This window comes from Varroa jacobsoni, unplaced genomic scaffold, assembly GCF_002532875.2.
Source record: "Varroa jacobsoni isolate VJ856 unplaced genomic scaffold, vjacob_1.0 contig00343, whole genome shotgun sequence".
Classification (NCBI taxonomy): Eukaryota; Metazoa; Arthropoda; class Arachnida; order Mesostigmata; family Varroidae; genus Varroa; species Varroa jacobsoni.
Window position 1 is genome coordinate 4325 of NW_019214452.1, and position 25745 is coordinate 30069.

Here is a 25745-nt window from a genome sequence, read left to right on the forward strand (position 1 = left end):
GTAGATTTAAGCTCGTCATATGCAATGTTGTTTGTGTCTGTTCAAAATTCAGTAGTGACCAAACAATCGTTGTCAAATTCGAAGGATACGACATTTTGCACAGTTCAGGCCAACGGCAGCATCAGCTACGCTCACTCCCGGTCAGTAAGCCTCGTTTTTAACCTTATTGACCTGCAGAGCCAGCTGACTTCTTTTCGTGTTTGGGACGCATCCGGAAGGCCCATGTGCTGGCGAAGGACAAAGCTGCTTTAAAGAGGAAATCCTATATAACTGCTTAACTCTTGAAGAGCCGCGTGACGACTGTACAAAGTAAGAAAGGCAACAGATACTTTTAGCTGTATCTTGTTGCAGCTCCAGCACCGATGACAAGACGTGACGGGACCGCCGGCATAGCCATCCAGTCCTTAACGAGGCTCGGGCAAAAACAGGAAGAGGAACAAGTTGCGTTCAAAATGACATCGAGTCCTTTTTACGTATGTTTGATCACTTTGCGGTAAATCAAGATGGATACTGCTTTCATCAAGAGTAAATATAAGTTGGGGAATCTATGGCCCTAGGAAACGTTGGCCAAAATTCTCTCATAAAGTAAGTTGCCTCATTGTGAGTAGCATAGTTCTGTTGTAAGCTCTATATGTGGCCTTGAGCTGTTCATAGATTTCCTGGAATCATGATTTTAGATTCTAATAGTTTTAATTATAGACAACTCAGAATATTTTGGAATAGTGTTTGTTTCGTCTGCCAGTTAATAAGTTGTTGTCGGAACGAGTTCTAAAGTATTCAAATTATCACAGTAGCTAGCCACAACCTTGCAATAATCAATATTGAAGTGCTCTATGGCACAGCGAAGCATTTGATCGAATCTGACATGTATCTAGACGTTTTGAGCGTTTGTTTACCAACTCTTTTTGATATTACATAATATTTACTTATTATTATTACACTTCCTATAACAATTATTTTCGACATCACACTATCTTCCCTGCGTTGCCTACTAGCCAATACGCTTGTTCGTAGGATTGATTTCTGGCCATAATTTTCGTCGCTGAAGCTGACAATTTCAGTCAGTTCAAGTCCTTGGACTAACCTGACGATAACCTGACAGCTTACACGTACCTGCTCCCCGATGCGCAAATACACCAAAAGCTCAGAAACAGCAGCTTTAAAAACTCTAAAAACCATATTTTTCCCTAGAAAATGCCATGATACTTTCTTTCACCTAATCTCTCGACTGACGCTTAATCTTTTATCTATTAATAGGAACTTTTTGAGATACTTTTTCTATATATTTTTGGCTGTTGAATACCGTTCGTCTTTTGTCTGAATTGTATGAAAGAAACATTGCATGCAGGGGCAGGTAGAAGCAAAAATAGGGTATAAAAGTAATCCATTCAGCTTATTCAGTTTTAGAGGATTTGCCTACTCTTTCGGGAAAAAAACATTGCACGTCGCTCAATAGCTTCCATTTCGTCTATTGGCTTCCAGAAGAGTACGTCATAAACGTAGCCTGCAAAGTCACGTAGATGTTATTCTACGACATGTTTAGCATCCAAGCTTGTTTTTGTTGCAGAAGGATCATTACATCAAGCCTCTGGTAACGGATCAAAATTGTATGACTACTCAGTTATTCATTATTATAAATGGTATTTGCACTGGTAGGTGAAAATATATAATTTTCTATGATCTACGTGGTTAAGAAGCTTCATGTAAAGCATGGAATGCTATCTGTACCTGTAAGGTCCAGCTGTATGTATATACATGTAGGCAAGGTACATTTTCAACTGGTCTGCGTGTGTTGTACCTAAGGAGTATATCCTAGTTTATCCTGACAACCACCGAACCTCTGTTATTTACCATTGCTCGCTTATCTTAGCTCAAGTTACCTCAAAATATAGGGGTTAAATATGTCACGTTAGTTGAACTTCATCAAGACATACGTCGTTTTGATGACAGAATATCTTCCTTTATTTCGTTGGGTCTACGGTTAATGAACCTGTACCGTTTCCTGTTATCTGCGCTTACTCAGCACACACACCTTTGCATAACGGTAATAAAATGTTTAAGGTTTAGTTTAATAAAAAAAAATATTAAGTGGAATGAGATATCATTAGGAAGAAGTGACTGTTGATATTATAGACACTGTTCTAATGCTTGGACTAAATTACAACGTACGTAAATGGAGAGGCATTTGGCACGCAGCGAGTATTATCGAACGGCTAAGCAGGGAAATCTGCGGAACTACACCTAGTTCCATCTCGCTAGTAAATGTCAACAAAACAATTTTATCCCAGTGCATACGTTTTTAATAAAAATAATGGCTGAATTTTCAGTGCCACATGGCCTTATTGTCGTTACCCTATTGCTATCTTCGATTGAACAGTTTCTATTTCCCTAGAGGCGGTTGAAGCACACTCGATACCCCATCCACTCCTCACTCTTCCCCTTTTGAATTTTGCATAAGTCAGTGTTGTTGTTTCACAAATGAGCATCGGACAGCTACTGTTACCAACAAAATTAGTTGTGGCAACGTCGCATCAGTTGTAACAGTCGAAGATACTAGTCAAAATGGCTTCTTCCGATTCGCCAGTCCCTTCGCCCTGACCCAGTTCTACCCAGAAATCAACGAAATCGAAGTACAGTATACAATGCTGGGACATTGTATACTGATATTGATTTCTGAAGTAACGGCATCCGATTGGAAAGGTGTTTTCGTATCGAGGCGTCGGGGCGCCGGAGTTTATAAGAATCAACGTGAACCAACGATCGGATATCACTGCTGAATGAGACTATTGTGGAATGGATTCAGAGAGTTACACTTTTGGAGTGCATGTGGTTTAAATGTGTTTTTTTGAACTTCCGTTAACATTATAACCACAGCTAATCATTTCCAGCCATAAGTAGTATACAGTAATTACCAAAATTTTTACAGATAAAACTAGTCATAAAGGTAAGGCGAAAATCCCTTGGAAGTCTTCATTTTACTTATATATATATATATATCGATCTGAATGAAGGACAGGGATGCTTTGTTGCTTAGAATCTATATAAAGCACTATGTTTAAAAAAAGCATTACGACACAATATTATTCATGATATTATGAACCCAATAATCTTCCGCTTAGAACCTCTAGTAATCTGAAGACTTAGAATTATTAACAAAAAAATACATCGTCGACAGCCTCTTCAATGATTATTGTTTACTAGTATTGAAGTCGTTAGTTTTTTTTTATACTTGGCTATCCTACGATGGTCCTACGATCGTACGAGGGTTGGCAAGTTTCCGAACCTATACATCCGGTGTTTGATAATTATTAAAGTAATAAATGCCACCATCGAGATGACATTGATTTCACATGTCTTATCCAGTTAATGCCTTTTAATAAATTCGCTTTTAGTATACGCAATTACGTTTCTGAGTTGAAAGGTCCATTTGATTTTGCCTTAATCCATGTTGTTCCGATGTATATATTACTGAGTATATCGGTTCGGTTCTAGTTATATTTGGCTTTCAGAATTAATTTTCAATTTCTCGTGTAACACTGCTAAAGGATATCGAAGTTATTCTCCTACCTTTTACCCCACTTATACCTATGTGAGCACCATATTTGCTGTGTACGCGCATGAAGACTGCGGTGATGACTCGATCGCTGTCATCTTCGCCATCATCAGTGAGTTTCACGGTCGTTTACAGGCGTCCCAATCACCATTTGTAAGAAAATGACGCGCTGTTGACAATAAGTAATTTATCTGATTCAGTTTAAGAAAGGACTAAACGTTCGAGCTGGCTAATTAACTTTTACTGTTGGAAATGGCAATACGCATAAACGAAAACAGGCAGCACCCAACACTCTCTAGGCTCTGGATAGTTTCAGAAAATGATTTTAATCTACATACACTGTTTTAACTATCAGCGACAAATAGTCACCTATCAGTAGTTTGGCACAACTAATCTGGATCGTTTCTGCGAGTATTTCGGATATTCTCAAAAATACAACGTTTCCTTCAGAATCAACCTGATAATAATACTAAACGAAATATGAAGAAAATACCAGTAAAAACCAAAGCAGCAAGAAAACGAAGCTGATACATTTACTGCGTAGGTAATTCAAAGGTATTCAAATAAAACCAGTGGATAATAAACGTCGCTTGATTTGACACAGTATAAGTCTAACCTATGTTCTTCCAGGGCGTTAGCAACACGTGTACCGCTACTGTGAAGGATGACTCCCATACTTTTGTCACTGTTCGACCGTTATCCATATTTTCTATCGATTGGATTCATTTTTGCAGCTCCAGACTATCTAAACAGCAACTACCTAAAGGTTGAGCATGGCCAGGTAAATATCCGAAGGTACCGCCCTTTTTTATATGATAGTTCCATTTTGATATATGTGTATATTATTATTATTACATTCTATTAGGAGGTTTTTGTCTAACTTGAGAAGGATCACGATAGATCTTGTCCTTTAACGTATTCGTCTAAGAACAACCGTTCGAGATAAGCTATGTGTAGAGTTTCGAAAATCGAAGGGCGACGGAATCTGATAGTATTGTTAATTATATGTACCTCTGAGTTGGTTGCACCTAGATCCTTTAACTGCGAAAAAAAAAAAAAAAAGCTATTTTATACAATGGTCTTTCTTGCCAACACAGCCGAAACTGTGCTAACGTATGGAAATTGCCGGTTTTTTTTTAATCATCTATTTCTAATATCATATTCGAGATTTGAATGAATGAAAGAAATCTACACTTGATGCGTGTAGTAGATATGGTAGGCTGCTTTTTTCCTGGTACAAAAATCATTTCTTTTCACTTTTTCGATAAAAATTCACTGCGATTTTTCGTCCTTATAAGGTCAATGACATTCTTCCACGCTAGCTAATTTTGTGAAGTAAAACGTAATCGGCCTTTCCGAAGTATTAATATATTGGTGAGAGAGATTAATCGATATCCCGTCAGCAGAAGCATCCGCCCGAAAACAGCTGTTTTCTAAATCACATGTAACGAGGTGACTAGATCTTTAATTTTCCAAAATGACTCCTGGCATTTGCCGGATTTTCTACCACTTGTTACGATGCCATATGGCACTCTGGCGACTTCTGAGTTGGGAAGAAGTTCCCGCTGAAGAAGCAATAAGTTCAGTTATGTTCACTGCAGAATACGCTTGGCTTATTTTGCATAGCCCGTATACTATTTTAGCGTTTTTCCCTTAAAGATGAATCCACTGCACTTTTGCGAAAGCTTTTATCTTGTTCAACCTAACATTTTTGTTGATCTATCCAAAGTCGTCCTCGTGAAACTTCTTCTAGGATGCGACGAGATTTCTCAAACCACTACCCAGCTTTTTAAGTATCTCGGTTATGATAAGCGTTAATACTTGCCTAAAAGTAGAGAAGGGTAGAACTATTTTTCTATCTAGTCCTATGTGCCCATTGTTACATTCGAGGGTTTAAAGATTTTTTTTAAGCAATTTAGTCTTAAATAGGCTTTCCGGTTCGCTTGCGCAGGCGCATAGAGCAACCCTAGTCCTCGCCTAAAAAAGGTTCAGGCTTTTGCTGATTTCTATGTTTGATTCTATGGAATTAATTTTGAAGTATCAGTAATAGCATGGTCGAAGTATTAAATCGGTATATGTTTGCATCATGGCTTTTATACCTTCGACCTGACGCCTGATGAAAATAGATTGTTTTTTTACAAGCTTCGGTAGCCGTTTATGGATTTAGTTTTTCTTTATGCCTAGCTAGATAACGTGTTCTATTTGGCTCCTTACCTTGTTTGATTACTCTTCTTTCGAAAGCCTTGTTACCTCTCATTTTTCCATGAATAGTGATCAACGCTGTTAAAATAACATTGCGATCTTCGAGCTAACTAGGACAGACATAAAATCTGAGTTTCTGAAATGCAATGGTATTAAACCGTATCGAACTGTTGGTCGGCATATACTTGAGTAGGCAAACATATTTCGAAGCATCCTTTAAAGCCAAGCTTCTTTTTTTAGTCCCACAATTCCATTAAGTCAGTTTTCCATGGCTCCTAGCCATTGCAGCACTTTAACGAAAGGATATCGATGACTTTTACCTCTAAGTGATGACTATATATATATATATGTTCACACCCTATACCTTTACCCTACAGTACATAATCAATCCATCCATGCGTACATATCATAGGAAGTAAAACTTAATTGTACTAAAGGGAAAAGTATTTCTAAATTGGGAATGAATAAGTTCGTTAAGCAGTGAATATTCGCCTGTTCACTTTACGTTTATCCTACTTGTAACGCGTTTAGGCTGTAAATAATGTCGTCGGAAGTGTATCACGACATGTCCTGTAGAAAATAGTGGAAATAAAAGCACAATGGTTAGTAGTAGATCTAATGCTATCAGATCTTCCTTTGCGCATCACGGGAAACGTACCTGGAAGAAAGATCGTCGAGTACTGGACCATAATAAACTTTAGCGTAGCAGATGCTTTTTGTATTTTTATTAACGGAAACCATGTCTGCCATCCGAGACAGTGGAAAGCAACATTTCGGACGATCACGACGTTGCTTTCGTTGTCACATTTGGCACGAGGAAGTATAGGAAGAGGAGTAAAAGCTGGGGCTCATTACCATTTCAATGTCAGCACTTACGCCATCAGACGTTAGTCGGATGCAAAATGAGACCGCTACCTTCAGTAGGTTGTCGCTGCCCTATCGGTGACCTCGATGATGATGATGATGATGATGATGATGGTAAAATTCGTTTAGTTCAGGGAACACGATATTCATATAGGCTAGGGCAACTACTATCGCAACTCCCCACGCCCCCACAAGGACCCTTTAAAAGAACGCAACGCATTCGATGGCACACTAGTCACTCCACCGGCTCACACCCCCTCAGGTTACTATCCCAGCAATCAGTCCCATTGAATGTAACTATCGATTCCGAACGTCGACCATATGTTTACATAGAGAAGCAACGCTCTCATAGAGTGATGGTAGCAATGCGGCCATACCACCCATAGCCTCAATTTCCGTATCTTTTGTAGACTGCTTTCTATAAAGCAATGTAAACCTTTTATCGCAGAGGTTCTGGCATTGAAAGCGGTTGTGAGATATAGTAGCATTCCGCTAGCATTTTCTCTAATACACTTCTTTTTAGACTGATTGAGCGTAAATTGTGGGAGGCTTCGAAAAGCTTTCTCAACAGCATCCAGCATGTGACTTCGAAGCCGTAACTTATATAGGAAAAGGTAGTCATAAAAACGCACACAAATGAATGGAATCATACATGAAGAAGAATGACTCGAGCATGTTGTGGGTATTTTTGATCCAGTAGCAGTGCTCGTAACAAAGTAAAGTAGACCAGTGTATTCTCACAACGAGACGTAAATAATTTCTTCATTCTCTTTCCGCTGGCGTCACGACAAGATATAATTGTCAGGCGTCACCAGCATGAGTTAGCTTGATATGTGTGAAGAATAGATTTTTTTTACCGTTATCTTGTATGAGCGAACCGTTCTTTGTATCATATCTTTTATAAACCTTAGGGCGGTAAAAGTTTACGTATAAAAAACTTCATAGGCGAGTAGTGTGATCAGTTTGCTGTTTATTTGCTTCTTCCTTTGAGATTGCTGTTCCAAGCTACCGTCTTCGCTAAGGGCATAACTAACGTACTCGAGAAATCTGATGGGAAGGATTAAATCGTTGGTGTCGAAGGCCTAGATTTTACGTTACAATTCAGGCAAATCTTCACATCGCATTTCGACTTTTAAATTACCGCGCTGTTATTCGCATAACCCTAATGATCTCACGAAGTGATGCCAACAAACTTATAGAATAAATCCAGTAATACTCCCTTAGCAGATATTTGCCTGAATTTACGTTTTGGAGCCACCAAGCCTAGACAACTTTAGAGCCAGCTGCCTTAAAAGTTTGTATTGACCGTATGGTCCTATTATTACTAGCTTTATAGCTCAAACAACCTTGAACTAATACCTGGAAGGACTCTAGAACCCTAGGTATGACGCGATGTAGATTCTATGGATATTTATGTTATTTACAAAATCCTTACTGTCGAGAAATGCACATGATCGGCAACGAGGGTACTTGGATGTCCGAACCCCTTAGAAGGTGGATGTCCGGAAGCAATCATTCATTTTTTTTTGGGCTGATTGTGCTACAATAATAATTAAAACGCTTGCTAGTCGCCTGATTTGTGTGTACCTTGGAGCTTGCTATTAGTGAAACAATAGCTTTAGGCAATTGTCCTTGACATAAACAATGCTCAAATGAGCATAAAATCAAACAAAAAATCATTAAATTATTTTGACCAATATGAGAAAATCGGCACAAATGGTACCTTTTCACGTCAACAAGGCAATATTTGTGATAGGTGTATTGATAGGTGAAATGTTTCATAATAATGTCCAAAAACGTTCATGTTTCTGCTACCGCACTTGACCCTCCTATTGAACAATGAACGAAAGGATCACCAATTAGGATCGTATTATAAAACCTATGCATGCATACATAAATGTAAAAACTATGACTCGACCAATTGGAATAAAATATGGCTAATCTCATCAGTAACTATACATCAGAAAAATGCATGCGAGTATACGTACGGTCACTGCGCGTACCAATAGAATTTTACAATACACTTACCAATGATAGGTACAAGATCTGGAACGATATAATGCATTTGTGCCGATACTAGCGCGTTGTCACTATATTACAAATATGATTCAATATATTCAAGGGATTCTCGATTTTTACGCCGTTCATTTCGAAAGGTGTATGCATCAAGTCGTCTTCGTAGCACATGTACAAACGTAGACATATACATGTCCAACATTTTGTAGTTCATAGGCAGCCCCCCCCCCCACCTATACCGTGCAGAATCCAATTTCTGCAACGATCCAGCTCCGACCGACGGCCCTATATGCCGCTTCGACCGTCGCTTTACCACCATCGTCGAGACCATAGCTTTGTATTTATGCCACTAGTTGCTGTTATTGTACTTAGCCGGCAATTTCCCTTGGGGGCTTCGCGCCCCTATACCCCTCAGTAGTAGTTATTCTGAATACATTATAGCAGGACACTCTGGATAACAATTTTAAACGGTAAACCGACGAGTGGGCGTATGCTTCGGCGGGTATTTCGACACACAGGAAGAGAATTAGACTGCAGCTTCGTCCACCGTTGTCACCGTCTCCAGCCGCCCGTTTCCTATGCTACTACGTCGATTCCATTCTTTTTGCCTACGGCGATATACAAATTTAGGCGACAGGGAGACACCACCGTCTCATCCGTGTGTGCCATGCAAAGACCTAGGGCTGCTGTCATTGTCAATGGTTGCGAACTACGCCAGCTACCGATACCGAGATATGCCCGCAGTCGTCAGGTGTAGTAGTAGTATTCAAACCCAATGAATACAATCCCCTACCATATATACTATGGAGTTATTCATGCTGCTGACCGGGGCCACTGTTTTCAGCGCTGTTGTTGAGCGCCGAATGAATATGGGACGCGTAAGCACGTAGATCTGCTCTCTTGCTAAACAAGGCAAAGAAGAGAGAAAGAACCGGTGGCGATCTGAAAGACTGAAGAAATTGAAATTACTCATCAATAATGAGGACGGGGACGTGTCTAAGGGAGTCGGAAAATCCGGAATGTGTTTTAAGCTGTCTTCGCACCATGTTCCATTTAGCTCCTTTTTCCTAAGATCTGAATATCTGACAAGCCTATATTGCTTATGCTAACTCTATGCAAACAGTTCTGAATAAGTTGGCTCAGGCTTACCTAGTCCTTGTGGTAGCTCAGTGGATGAGGTACTTTTCCGCTAACATTTGAGACACGTTATCGTCCAGATTCGAACCCGAGCATACACGGAGTTGGCTCCGTTCTGGGAGCCTGCCGTCTGATGCAACGATTAAGAGCGATACCGGACGTAAAGCTTGAGACATGGAAACTTATTTATTAATATTTTCTGAATTGACATCTTGACTCAATTTATGCTCTATCGCTTGTTCTTCTGTTATCGTGACTGTACTAAGACTTAAAAAAATTGAATATGCCTATGAAAAAATATACAATTCGTTCAATGTTATAAGTTAAAACCTGTCGTTTTGTTTGAATAGGTGAGCACTAGACTATATATACAAATTAAATGTGCGTTAGCGCGGCCTTTGTAAAGTCTCACCTGCCTTTATATTTTAGTAGGCTTTTTAGATGATTCTAGGTTTCCAGGACCGAATATCGAATTTCCTTTCGACTGGCCTCCGCTGCGAAACCGCTGATGTAGGCAAAACAACTGGTACGTAACTTCTCTTATGATAATGTACGCAATGACTTATATGATATTTGTGCCATTCACGGCTTTCGTCGTAAACAATAAGTCATCGTGTAGAAACGGAGGACTCTTGCCTCATACGGGCGTCCTTTAGTTCTTTTCCTGAACTATGATCGTTTGACAAAGAGCCCTAATGTCAAAAAATTCAAAGGTTACATCTACGGCGTGCGACCCATGAAGGCAATAACCGCTTTACAATTCCCTTTGCATTTGATGGACTGCTGAACCATTTAGTCCTTTGCTTAGTGGTAGTTTTCAGCCGAAAAATTGAGGTCAGTAGGTGCTTCACCGTTTGAGTTCTGCTTGAGCTTCTCTAACTGGCGTCAGCACTTTTCCGTTTGCTTTCTCTTAACCTCGCGCGTCGTCTATGTCCTGGACGCCACTCTACCACGAGTAGTTGGAAAAACGGGATAACAAACCCAGCGAGTGCTTTTCTTCGCGAAATCGGTTGGCGGGATCAGAAGGTAAGAACTTTTTTGGCTGGCAACTGGTAGTTCGGTTAAATTTTAGCAAGGGAAAATAAAAAAAGATAATAAATCATCAGCTATTCATATGTAACCATGATTAATTGTCTCAATAATGACAGAAACAAAAAGTAAGTTGCAACGTACCTGAAATATAGGAAATAGGCTTATTTTGAAGAGATATTCTGGTGCTAGGTGATGATTAAGGTAGTCACTTTTCTCGCATTTCGTCTCTGAGCGTCATTTACGACAATTTTCATATGCAGTAAAGTACGCAAACATAATATTTGTATTGCGTTGGTGAGAAAACGTACTATATTTATACACGATTTTACCCCTAAAATTGCTTTTGTACTACACTTACCAATGTGCAATCAAATATAAGCGGAGATGCTAAGCTTACCGTGACTTCCTTAACAACCAGGTTCTGATGTCACGACGTCGACTCAGCAAAAATGCTAAGGTTTTCTCCTCAAAGGAAAATATTTCACAGCGGGGTTCGAACCAACCGTACAACACTAAACATCAACCTGGAGACAGGCAATGGCCGTTCAGACTATTTGATGTCATTTTGTATCTTGCAGGGACATAAAATTTGTGAGAAAGTTGCCCACCTCAATAGACAACCTGATTTTTGACCAATTTAGCTGATTTGCTTAGTCGGCAAGCTAAATCCGACAAACAAGTTATGACTTTTTATGGCCTGTATAATATAATAAGAGACTCATTGCGGTTACCTCTAAAAGCGTTCGCGTTACGTTTTTCGAGACTTTCAGAGTTGGTTTCGCAAGATGGACCGTACCCAAAAAAAAACCTTGTCTTTACGAAAAGGGGTATTTGCTCAGTGCAGTAAGACGAAATGCTAAGGCCACTGTACATTAACTAATCACGGACATTCGACTCAGTCACGCAACCATCGTCGAACTTTACTCTGTTGGCCTCACTCCAAAAACACACTTCACTGCAGACTGACTATAGGCTGTGCTATATGTATAAAAGGGAAAACAAAAATGCCATTTTGGATAGTTGCTAACTTACGACACTTTAGTTTCCTAAACCAGGATTTTCGATTACGTCTTAATGGGTATGCTAGGAATGGTGCCATCGTATATTTCCAAGATACGTATATGGACTTTGGATATAACAAAAAAAAAATACGTTCCCCGAACAAGCATTGTTGGCTGATTTATTTTCTAGTTTTACTTTCAATCGATATTGTCGATGGCGGCTCTAAGAGACAATATTGCCCGTGGCTACACCTAAACAATTATGTCATGGAGGTAGTAGTCACCCGAAGCTCGTAAACGCCCTAACATTATTACGGTACGACAATACTAGAAAATATATATAACAGGATTTTGTGTACCGACGCAAAAACATAGATCTAAGCACATGCTGCAGTTAGTATATACCCCTTGATATCTATCGAATTAAGTCATATCTTATTATCGACTGCTGTCTACAAGCTTATGAAGGTACATTGTTATGCATACTGGGGAAAATAAAGTAATAGAGCGTTAGTCGGCTGCCGAACATGGGCATCTTGAGAAGCAGACCCGTATTGCTTACCAGCAACGTAACATAACTACTGGAAACATGTGCAGACGTGCAGATCTTTGGCCTTCGTCGCGTTGCGGCACACTTGATCCCTTATAACCTTTTCCCCAACACTGCTCAGCGGGATGCAGGATGTTCTCGGCCGTTGCCCCCGGGGGCGGTTGGAAGCTGCTGCAGTCTCACATCCCGCTGTGCTGTCAGATCTCCGCTATGTCCGTATGGCGTCGGTGTTAGCCGCGTTCAACGGGCAACGGTGTACGTACGCTTCTATTTTTCCAAAGCCGGCTGAGATGGGCCCGGTCGGAAACGGCAAGGGAAGTCATGAATTGCAGGTTACGTGAGCATTCAATCGTGATGGGGCTCTTTACGATGGGGGAACGTTACTTACTGTAAAAATGGAACTGTTCAAGACGTTGTCGACGCTTACATGCAGATGCCGTTCTTCACCATTGAACGTACCGTACTACTATTCTGACTGCTGTCACAATGTAATGCGTGAAATTTGTACGTCGTATGAGACACTGTATAGAGAGAAATGTAACATTAAAAATGATGTGCATATTTTTGTGTGACTTGCTATGCATTACTGGCTGATGGGTTGTTTAAGAAAAGACAGCTTCAGATGATAAATATATAAACGCTTGTTCTAACAAAAGTTGAAGGTAAAACACTTATACGCTTATCGAGTTTACTGTCGGTTACGTAGCTTAAGAGATAATCCTTTTGCTGGCTGGGCAGCTTTAAATCTCCAATTCGGAGTTTTATAAATTGTCCACAGTAAATTCAACCGAATTCAGGATTATATTTTCGGTATCTTCCACGTTGCTTCAGTTGCGCTTAGCGAAACTTTAAATCACATAATTTTAAGAAACGTTCAGTATTGACACTTTGTCAATATGCCTGTTGTGCATATAAATTGTGTCTGTCGGTGTGCTCATAACAAAGACATAATAAAAAAAAAATAACATTAACAGAGCCTATGTATACAGATAATTATATATATATATATATATATATATATATATATATATATATATATACGAATATATCAACTCATCATCATACCATCTCGAACTGGGGTCAGCCCAGCTCGAGATATCTAACGTCTTGAAATATCATTCTGTCTTGTCGTCCGTTTCGACATTGCTCGCTTTTCTACTGAATAAGGTCAATGCTCCAGCGCGGATAAGCAATGCGCGGGTCGGTATATCAATTTTTTATCGGCTCTTTCCTCCTCCGCCTTTGGCTCCGGGCTTCACGTAAGCGCGTCTCCCACGCCTCGCTTCTCTAAAGAGCCCAGTTTCCTTTGTCCGCTTCGTCCATTGATTCCCATAGCCGTACTGAGCCGTTCCTTTACTGTGTCTTCTGCTTGCTACCTTATGTATATCCATGCGCTGGCCGCTGCCGCCACCACCTTCAAATTGCTAGGGACGTTCAGTGTCACCCAGCCAGCCACCCGATCAACCCTCTGAGTTAATTAGGGGCAGACGGCCCGGAAGACGGAAATGTTGCTTGGTTTTGTCGTGTGCAAAGGAATCGGGCTCCTAAAGGATAAATAATTCACCTGTTATCTTTTCTCGCGCAGTTTCACGACGCATCCATTCAGCGGAAGAGGCGGACTATGGACGACGTTGTTTGAGGCAATTATGCGTTGCTGTCTATTATGTTCAACTACACATTGAATGGTACATGACTGCGTGCTAACATTACATTTCGTAACACAGCTAGGATCTAGAGTTTCAGAAAGAAGTAGGCACTATGAGTTTATGTCTAAATAGAGCAAGCTATGTAGGCGAACGGAACGAAGAAAAGTTGTGCATGCCTATTTGATACGTGGATTTAATAGAAGCTCGTAAAATTGGATTACTACGTTCAGTAAGTTGGTCAGGATAATAGGTCAATTATGCCGCAGAAACCTTGTACGTCCGATGAGGTTCTCGATCTAATGGCGAAAGCGAAAATATTGATGTTGGAAAAAGGTCATCGGCTGGCTGATTCTATAAAAATAGATTGACAGTTAGATAGAATGTGTTCCAGTGAAATAGGACAGAGGACGGTAGTAGTAGTTTTGAAATAGATCAATTTAAAACAGACTGATCATTTTGTTTCCGAGGAAAGTCTAATCCATGATCTGATCGCGCGTCTGCTGAACTTTTGGCGACCCGTTGGTTTCAAGATTTAGCCAAATATTTGGATACTGTTTTTTAAACTACAGTTTTCATATAATGACTGAAGTACATTCGATATAATCCGAAGGACTAATTTCAAGTGATAGCTTCGATTTAATTTAGAGTAGTACCGAGATTCTGCTTGAATCTTTAATGAATGGATCCGGACGCTTGAGTGAAAACAGAGTGCATTTTAATTTAATTTAAAAAATAGGCGCGCCCTTTAGAGAACGGTATACGGTAGACGCTGAGCGAATGCTAGATTCGTCCCCAGCCTTAACTTATCAGTCACGATTGTGTATGACTGCAACATAATTGGTCTGCTTGTATGACGATGTCATAGATTGCGTGGTACCGTGAGTGACTTTTATATATAATAGAACGGACAAAAACATCTAGGGACTAAGAGAAAGACAGGTTATAGCAAAATCTTGAAACCAAATCAGGCTTTGCCGGTACGTTCTTTTCAGATATAGTTTTAATGTCTTTGGTAAACCAAAGCCCACAGTTCGTAAAACGGCCATTAGCAGGCTTCCAAAAGGCCTGAACTTTAAAATGGAAGTCGTAAAGGAGTATATATATTCCACCCAAAAGTCAGGACCAAAGAAATCCAATTGGAAATGTCGCCTTATGTACAGGCATCAATGGTCATTTTTCCCCCATACGAGGGCAACAAAAGCCAGAGATTTTTCCTAATGGTAATATTTCTGACTGCTTATGCACAAGAGCTACATACAGTCAAGAAGGGAGAGATTCGTTTTCCATTATTTTTATGAATATATACTTTGCATTAAATACAATCACCGGTTAGGGTTTTACCCTTTTTTTTTTATGTCCTCTCAATGCAACTTGCCAGCTCTACGTCACTAGGTCCGGGTGATGTCCGGAATAACTTAGCGGTTACCGTATTTGCCTGCTAATCTCAGGGACACGTTGTGGTCTAGGTTCGAACTTAGGCATAGATGGACTTCGTTTCGTACTGGGAACCAATCGTATGAAGCAATGCTTAACAACGATACCGGGCGTAAAACTCGAGACAGAAGTTACGTCATACATGAGCAGTTGAGCCACTGGCGAAAGATGATACTTGTATTTGGATGCACCTTTTCAGGCTTGAACTTGATTGCAAATGACGTCGGCGGTTCGATCTCTATTTAATATGATTCTACTTTGTTCTCACCTGTAAGGCTCGCGGCTGCTATGATTGTTACACGTCATCTTAACGTTTCGAGTCTTACATCTGGTATCGTTGTTAGGCGTACCATCAGACGGCTGGTTTCCGGCACTCAGACTACAACCTAAACGTGTCCAAAGGGTTAGCAGGCACTAAGCAAGCACGGGGACTGACACACTTCATCACACTTCGTGTTTCTCAATACCTATTTTGTCTCGCCTTGAAGTCTTGGCAAAATTATCTAAAGACACCGGTCCACATATTTAGACGTTCTTTTCGGTTAATTTATACATTAGCGCATAAGATGGACGCGCTGATTAACCTTGCTTGAGCTTCGCCAAAAATGTACTATAGAGATTATAGGGTGGTTGTGCGACGCTGATGTAGTTCATGACAAAATGAGGAACCTTCATTTTAAAAACCAAAGAGAAACATACGAGGAATAGGGTATATTGCTAAATAACGTTGGCTAATCGCCATTTTAGCAAGCCTTAGGAAACCTGCTTACGTTAGGCACTAGCTACGCCTCTGTAGCGAGAATAGAATAATCTCTCTCCCTCAATATATAGACTAGTCTTTCTCGCGTCTGTTTCAATAGCAAGCAATGGCGACTACATATTTTTTAAGTACCGTCTGTTTCATTAGACTTATCTCGATCAGAAGAGAGCTTTCCATACGTTCAGTCATTGTCAGCTGCTATAAGTCATGCGAAGTCTAGGTAGCTACGATTGCAGAATGCGAGGGTTGGAGGCCTATTCGATAACGAACCGAAAACAATATTACATAATCTACTTCTATCCGTTTTACGTAATGAGGGCTGTTATGCGTCTTCATTTTTCTGCGCTAACTATTTTTAACTTTACTGCTTCATTGATAATCTATTACCAGCAGTTGGCAACTACTAACTGCGAAATATTTAAAGGAATGGTGCTTTAAGTTACGATCATAATATTAGACACACTGCTTTGCCGGTTGTATCCACAACAGAAGATTTCCTGTAGTTTGGCTAGTTATAAGTTTAAGTTTGGTTAACGTTAGCTTATTCATATTCACTTGGATAAATACGAATTGCAGCCGTATTCACTTTTTTCTTTTGAAAAAAGCTTTGAAAAGCACTACGAAAGTTAACAAAAACACTGCAAGTTTCGGCAGCGTTGCGTTTTCGACACTAGCACTACGTATCTGTCTCTTATAATCTAATTTTTAAACACTCCAGATTCTAAGCCAACTGAAAAGGGCTAAAAGTTATGTTTTCATGTGAGTATCGTGAACTGTTCGAAGTACAAGACACACGCCTCTTTTTGTGTAAATATAAGTGTTTTTGAGTAGAGTCCAACAAAAAAAAGAAAATTAATTAAAGTTATAAGTTTTATTACAACTTAATACTATCCGTTAACGCTTCAGCTCTTAATGTGATGTTATTATCAAGATGGAGTTTATTATTATTATATTGCATTACGCTACAACTTGCCTAGAGCGTAAGACACATACTTCTCTGCTATAAAAAATCCCAACGAATAGATCACCTATACAAAAGCATGTGACATCGACTGATAAGCGATGGGGGTAAAGCTTGTAAGGGGGCAAATTCGTAACTCGTTTCGCTGATTGATGTTTGCTTGTAGCAATCTCCTCTGGCAAATCGCATCACTACAAAAGAGCGGAGGGCATATTTGTCATGAGAAATGCACACCCATATATGAACGTATGTATGTATGTATGTATATCGCACATACATAGGGACGTACATATGGCTGACATGCACTTACTTACACGTAAGGTTCTTTGTCCCAATAATCTACTTAGTCGCGCATCCGTGTCGACCTCATTACCTTCACAGCCTTAGATGCCTTATTAGTAGTGCATAGCTCAGCACGCAGCCAGTGCATCGATGATACGTAGTTTCCAGCTAATCTGTTTATTTCTTAATTATACATCTAGCGGTGTGAATTTGTCTAGCGCTGCTGTCGCGTCCAAAGCTCACGGCCGTACGGGTAGCCAGCGAAGTCGTACTGAAGATCTGCACGCAGCCCTAGAAATATACAGATTTATGATTCGCATTTATCTTTACACGACTGAATCAGCTTGCTTAAATATTCCGTTTAGATGAAATAACAACCCCTTATATATATATAGATATATGTATATATACACCCCAGCAGATGTATGTGTTCTACAGAACATCATATTCGAAGTCTTTAACGGCAGGCGGTTCTTCGAATTCGGAGTAATTTGCAAACAATAATTTACCATAAATGCAACTGCTAAAATGAGCGAAGTTATTTGATATAGCGAGACAAAGGTAGTATTATGCTACAGTTTCCGTAAAAACCGGTCATAGTCACATAAAGGTAGTCACAACCAGAATTCGTCTATGCGAAGCCTTGCGGCCGATGCGGCCAAAAATAATGTCAGAGCAGTACTGCTTCGGCATATTGAAATAACTAGACTTCTAAGCGTGTGGTTACCGCATTAATAATGAAACAATTTATGCGTTACCCAGCAATAAGATTAAGACTAATTACCATGTGTGGACATAAAGTACTGTTCAATGTAACGCAGCCGATTCACAAGCTTTGCACCTGCCCTCGTTCTGCAAACACATGCTTTTTCCTTCATTTTGATAACTCTTATTCTTTGCTCTCCTGAAGGCGCCGCTGTCCTTAATCAGTACATAAGCATCCTGGTATTTTGCATACTGGTCCTCTCCTGATCTGAGATTCAATAGTAAACGTAGGTGAAATTGGTTAGAAGACGCTACTACAAGGCATTCTACATGTAAACTCTACGAAGGGCAAACCTGGTTCTGGTAAGCGCTAGTACTGGGCACTTTCAATCGAGTCAAAAAAAGTAGACCTGTTCGCATCGTACATCCTTCAACACTTTGAGATGACTCAAGAAATTGGAATCCATCTGCCTTTCAGGCGCTTTCCTTCCTGTGTCTCGGGCTAGTTAGGACATCATGAGTCATCCACCATGTGCCGTTCAGTCTCGACTTAAATGAAAAGCGTTATAGAGTCCCTGCAGTGAGCTCCGAGTCTTAGCGGGCGATCAGGCTGTGTGCGAGTCGGAAGGCTGAACGAGCGGTCAACCGTTTTTGCGCCTCTGATGAAATGCTCAAAAAACCTGCACAAACTAAGTTGAACTGAGGGAAGCCGAGCGCTCTAAATAAGGCTGAGCTCGTCACCTAATTCGAAGAATATGAAACAATCAAGACAGAAATCGAAGAATGCGCAAAAAGATTTCAACGAGCACAATTAAAGGAATAACTCTATTGGAGAAAAAGAATTCACTTCTTCCTTAAGCATAGAGGTATTGGAACATGGCCGGGCTGGCGAATGGTTTCGTGAAAATCGCAAAAACCTGCCATATACATGCTCGAGTATTAAATGAGCTGAGCTAACTTTAGGAATTAGGTTTTGTTATAGTGCTTTTCGTATTTGAAAGTTGTCTGGACAACACAAATGTAAAACGTAAGGTAGTCTCATCTTTTAACTGTAGTCCGCATGTTTCAGTGTGTAGCACTGAAAGGGACTATAAAAATAATTTATTATATTTTAGCCTACCCTGACCTGGATCGATGCATTTCTGTAATAGGTTAGCCTTTATACATTCGCCCGTTAAACTTAGAGATAAGTGATGATTTAAATCGGATCGTAGATACACTCCATTTCAAGCTGGAAGCCAGCCGTCTTACGCGATAGCTAACATCTGAAGTGCTAAGCATAAAACTCGAAACGTCGATTTAACCCTGATTGATTCTGTAATCTTAGTCTAAAGCAAATTAATTGAAATTTATTTTTTTTTTTTTTTAGATTGATCTGGTGCGTTCTAACAATACACTTTCACGTCATACACGTACGTCGAGGACCATAACAATATTCTTAGATAGTTATGTTGAAGTAGACGGCTTAGAACATAACAGAGCATATTAGGTTAACGAAACACGTTGAAACAAGGCTTGCCAGTCGACCGACTATATGACAAACATGAACCCCTCTCCGTTACCGGCTTAAGCTTTGTGCGAGCAAAGTTCTATTCGTTCACTGCAAGGACCTTACGATAGCAGAGCGATTTTTAAAGGGATCTGTCGGCCCACGACTTGGTCTCGACCTATGCTGAATGCGCCTTGGCAGATAGAGGAGACGATAATAGCTGGGCGGATGGAATTGCTGATCAGCCGTTATTCGAGCTCGCAGCTGAGCCGTTACGGAAGATCTCTGCTTCTGCTACCCGCAGGGAAGCTATTCCTTACAAACAGCACGAGGGTATCGGTAGTTTTCTTATTGTTCTCTAAGACTGTGAGTAAAAATTGTTGTGCTGGATAAGCTGATTATGTGTTTACGCCATTAATGTACTGTAGGTGATTACTAAATTGCGCACATTTCTTATTGAGAACAAAAGCATTATTTACAGCGATTGAGCAGTGGCCAATGCATACATCAGCTGCCTGGGTGTGTAAGAGAACATTCAGATCTGCGGGAATCTTGTTGCAGTGTTTTGCATGCTTTAATATGTGTGGGTAATAAAAAGTGGGTTACATGAAATGAATATAGGTCGGTGTGCAAGATCATTTTTTTTCGTTTTGATAGGTGTACGTGTTTGGTTCGGTGCTCAAGGGAAGCTGTCAAAGCCCAATAATAACATACCGTATTATTACAAATAAACACGTACACAGGATGTAATGTACGTGCATGGGTTTACAACAGAGTAGCCAATAAGCGTAGTGAAAATATTTCTCGTAGTAATTGAATGGGTAACATCTTTGCCTGTCGATCTTAGAAACACTTCATGGACTAGGTTCGAATCCGTGCATATACACACTTCGCTTCATGGTGGGAGCCAGCCGTCTACCTGATGGGATGCTTAACAGCGATAGCGGACGACATATAGAGAGAAGAAGCATCTATTGATAGATAGCAAAGGAAGAAGCGTTGCGGTTAGCGCAATATGTAATATATAGCAAGGTTTAAAGACAAAGAATGAATGAATGCACACACACGTCATTAAGATTTATGCGCAAATATTACTGTCGATGTCGTAGACATTTCGGCTAGGAGTCGCTTTTCGGGAACGTATACGTATATTAGGATAAATGTTCGTGGTATAGGGCTTTGATGCGGGGGAAAAGGCCAGACGCTAAAAAGGCGCATTAGTATCATGGCCAGAGCCTATCCTAGGTTGTGAACCTAATATATTCTTTAAACCTGCACTAAAAGACTGCAGAATGTTTGTGCTTATACTAGGGACACGTCAGAATTCTGTTTAGGCTCGTGTTCAGACAAAATCTTTTATATTTGTTGCTTTTCAAAACTCTGTAATGCTACCGAGAACAAAATACGGTCGTCGTCGTCGTCGTTTAAAACCATATTTTATTCAGATAGGAGTCAAGGCGAAGGTTTTCTAATGAAAGCCCACTCTCAAGCGTGGCTAAGTTTAAAACCATGTTTTTGAAGTTTTTTTTTTTGGTCATAAATTAAGCAGTGCACCCTAACCTCTTATGAAGCCACAGGTAAGAGACGTTGGCCTAGCTATTTGACTGGCTGCGTATGAATACAGCCGTTAAAACGGATCCCACATAGCTTCTAATTGTTTTTAGTACCGTTTTCATAGAGTATGCAGTACAAGATTTCTCAACAGTTCAGCTAAGACCAGCAAGGCAGGAAAGTTTCATGGCACTGATCTTGTTATGATGTAGATAATTGCGAACTCTTTCCCCCACTTGTAAAGGACGCGCATGTTTTTCCCGCTTAAATTATGCATTGAAAATCAGCTGGGATTAAAACGATAATCCTTCGTATGGGCTCTTCTCGCACTTGAAGTCAAATCGCGCACCTTGGAACAAAGTTACGTCAGCACTGCCATCAACCAACAGTGGCTACAGTGTCAGCATCGGTGTTTCCCAACAATAGTACACTATATGCTTCCTTTTCCTATTTCAAACGCATCCTTACTGGTTACAGAGCTTATAATATACGATATTCGCACTTCATTTGCTAAAATGTTTTTGGTAGAGACCATAAAAAGCCGTTCAAACGTGATACGCCTGCCTGTATTTGTCCATCGGTGTCCTTTATTTGACCTGACTTTGGCAGATGTTGAAGCAATACCAATCGCATAATTTAGTTTTTCGCCCCCTTGTTGACGGATTGCTTCACAGTGTTCGTTTGCGTGACATTTTGTTCTGCATTCTCTCAAATGAATGTATACGCGCTGCTCTCGGTTGGGTCCCATGGGTATACTTTCAACATGTTCTTTAGAAGCAGCTTACATGTAAATGCGGTTGCCAAGAGATACCGTCGGTAAAGACAATCAGTCAAGACGTCTTCATTGATGGGACAGTACAATACAACACAAATGCAAATTTATTCAAATTGTTTCAGTTGTCTGCCCCTTGTTTTTCTACCGCAAGGCGCCTTGCCTTTGGAGCGATAATATCAAATAAACAAGTAGAAAGGAGTGGACTAATGTGGATAAGTGCTTACCCTACGAGGCACTGGTAGGAATTAATAAGAAGACAATTTCAACAACAGAACATCTGCGTCGACTACTTCGTGCTCAAATTTTACGGCTGAACGTATTTTGAAAACTTATGGCAATCACCACTCACTTCGCGTGCGCTAACTTAGATCTGAGACTGAAGAAAAAATTCCTTTCATAGATACGCTTATTTGATAACTTGATCATGAGCATCCAATCGTTCTTGTCAGCTTTCCATCACTATCTGAATTTCTGCCACTTGCGCAACGTGCTGGCTTTGTTTCATCCTAATCGGGCACAGGAATCGTACATGCTCGCTTTTTTTAAGCCAACGGTTTACGCTATTAATAGATTTAACCGTTTTTACATTCTCCGCCGCTTGACAAACAATAAAGCAATGTCCTGGATGAGTGTTTCCGCTTTTTTGAAAAAGATATTAGTGTACATAGACGCTGTTTCTATTCTATTCATAAAGTATGAAAAATCAGATCTGACAAAATGTGTAGGGAGCGCAGAGTACTTCTACTTGTTGCTGCAAGTTATTAAATGATGTTCTAACCTTTAAAGCCTCCATATAGGATAATCTATAGGCTATGTTTACCACATTATATACATGCAGAGGTTAGACGTCTTTGTCCTTCGTAACAAAGATATCGTGCGGTTCAATTATTTTTCTTGGCATTTATAGTCTAATTAGCATAGAATCATCGTAACCGAATAGAGACTCTGAAAGACCACATGATCTCCTCTAGATATAGTATTAATCACACAGAAGGAAAGACTCCTTCGCTTCGTCGTCTTGTATAGTAAAGACGTTTCCCGAGATGACAATTACCTGTGAAGATGACGTGCCGTACGAGTGTAACCTTCCTGATCGGGGTCATAGGCATCACCCAGTTAACTGTCCCTTAAGTAAAAGATCCTTTAAAATGTTGGGTAAATGATAGGTAGGTTCCATGAGTTTGAGTCTCCGTCACGTGGATGGAGGCTATGCTTTCTATTTCTTTCTTCTAAATAGATCTACATATTTTTGCCCCGTCTCGGCAAGCAAGCCTTTGAAATGAGTTAGAGAACGAACTATTATGCATTTTTTGCTCATAATACCTAAGTAGTATGGTATAACACCACAGATTCCAACTTTAGGAACAACCTAAGGCGTAAAGGTCACCTTTGGTTCGTTATATTCACTATACTCATATATATTTTTATTCTTGGTATATATTTAGAGAAGAACATAGGTTGCATACTTCAATAATTTACATATCTTTAAACGTTGTTCGCCTTAACATGTCAGAACAAATAGGTTTATTTTGTTACGTGTGCAGCTATAAAACATATCCCTATACATGAACCCGTAACTAACAGAATCGAGTTGGGCGCAAGAGGTACATTTCATAGCAACTTTGCTCTTAACCGAAAGATCCCGTACGCACGGGGCATATTTCTCTGAAGGAGCGGATAGAGGTGGATGCGTATGAGCAACGATATGTAAGTGGAGTTCTCACACATAATTCTAACAGCCCTTTCTTCTCCAGCCAGCGTCTCATTTACCCCGGTAACGAAGTTACACTTACTTGAAATCTATCTGATGTACGCTGTAGTCTAGCATTTCACCTTTTACCAATATTTCCATACAGATAAGGGTTATGATGACAAACTTACGTTGAGGGAAGGTGGCGCGCGTCTGCGTATCGACTCTTGCTTAAGAGTTAAGTCGATCCAAGGGGAACTGCCACTTTCTATTGATCTAGATCTAGAAACGACGAAATGCCTCAGCTCTATTATACCTACACAAGTTTTCTGGTAAAAGACAAAACCCGGGTTTGCTTTTCAGGGCTTTCATATAGCCAATTCAATAATGTTATCTTTGAAGCAAACTATAGTCGTTGCTGTTGGCCGTGCAGGTCATCCTTTCAAAAGTTTTTTCGAGTCGTCTAAAAATGATATACTATTTTCATTGATTGCCATCGTACCGCATCAATCGCATCGTCTGTTTAGACAAGTATGATTGCTTTGTCAATAGCACTAGACCATAAACGAGCCTCATGTGATAGACGTTTTCACCCTTCAAATGCAGGACCCCACATTGACACACGAGAATCGCACATACGCAAGGTTGCGGCTATCTAAAGCAACATCTTCCCTCAATGCTTCGTTCGTGACGGGGAAAAAGGCTGACGATTGCGCACGTATAGGAACCTTTATGCCACGGTGAACAACGCTTCCTGCAAGAGAAAAGATCACATTTCTTTACCCGACAAAGGGTGGAGGTTAAGGCGAATCGAAGGGGGGGAGGAGACAATGCATTGCCTTTTTAGACTGCAATGATTTTTTCTCCCACTTGTGGATGATTGTTTGTAACAGTGTACGTGCGCGTGCGTCCCTACCTCACTTCAATAAATGGCAGCATGGGATGTACGGTGAGGCGACGGAAGAAACCCCGGTCCATTGAGACCGCTTGCATCTCACTTCCTTTATAACCAATCAATGGAATCCACGTAATATTATTACATTCAGGCGGCCTATCTTAGATACGAAAAAGAACACGATGAATTGTCAAATCCTCAGTTACTGATCTTATGCAAACGCGTGTTGAATTCCGTGTTCTTATAACAAAGCAGCAAGGCGGGACGTAAGTTGCTAACTTGATGGTTTGTCGACCGTCCGGCAGACGAGAAAAACCGTTTCGCTCGTACTTTAAGTTTAATCTTAGCTTCTAAAATATGCCACCAAATGGCAAAAGGTGTTTGGGAGGTAAAGCGCGATACCTCAACGTGGTTCAGCTTGTTGCTTGTAAAACTGACTGCGTTAATCGCATTGAGCACGGCATATCGTGCATACAAGCACGGGCTTATCTAACATTGCAAGAATCTCTTAAATAAATTTATTGCGATTTCGGCTACGGCTGCCGCCGTAGACTGCCGACAGGTCAACGGCGCCAAGGAAAACGAACAAGTCCGAATACGACACACACCGACCAACGAAGGAACTGGATTGACAGCATCGCGAAAACAACTTAGCAACCCGCCTACCCACGAACCGCCGACATCTGGAAGAAACAGCTGCTGGTTTGGATCTTGTCGAGCCTTCCAGCATTCATCTAGTAGTATTTCGTTCGAGCAGTCGCACGTTTCAAATCACACTGGCGGAGCATAATGCTAAAACCTGTGAGCTGTTAATAAAGTAACTTTAACAACCAAGTATAGACTAGAAACTGCCCAATCGTAATTAACGCCAAGTAAACCTTCTTAATAGAATTTGATGTTTGCGCAAAACGTTCCATAACAGTATTCACAGGCAGTCATGTGCTGGATTAAAATAGAGATCTTCTATACAACAAGCGGTTATTAGTTGGGATTAATGGGGTGTGTTAAGTATTCTTAAGTATATAGACTTACTTTTAACTATATAACCACTCCGTAATATTATAAGCCCAACTGAAAGAGATTTATTGCGTAGCGAAACAAGTCAAAAGAACAGAATATGGTTTCAACGTAATATTAGTGCATGCTCACCTCAACAAATGTGCGACTCAAAAACGAATTCCTCACTGCGTAAAGATACTTTG

At 40.3% G+C, this 25745-nt stretch overlaps 1 long non-coding RNA gene across 1 annotated transcript; it reads left to right on the forward strand.

Moving 5' to 3' along the window:
• Nucleotides 1-10103: 10103 nt before the first annotated feature.
• LOC111271098 (uncharacterized) lies at nucleotides 10104-25452 on the forward strand. The gene is made up of 3 exons (XR_002686657.2): nucleotides 10104-10298; nucleotides 10732-10798; nucleotides 25095-25452. It is a non-coding gene; the product is annotated as an uncharacterized LOC111271098 (long non-coding RNA).
• The last annotated feature ends 293 nt before the right edge of the window (nucleotides 25453-25745 follow it).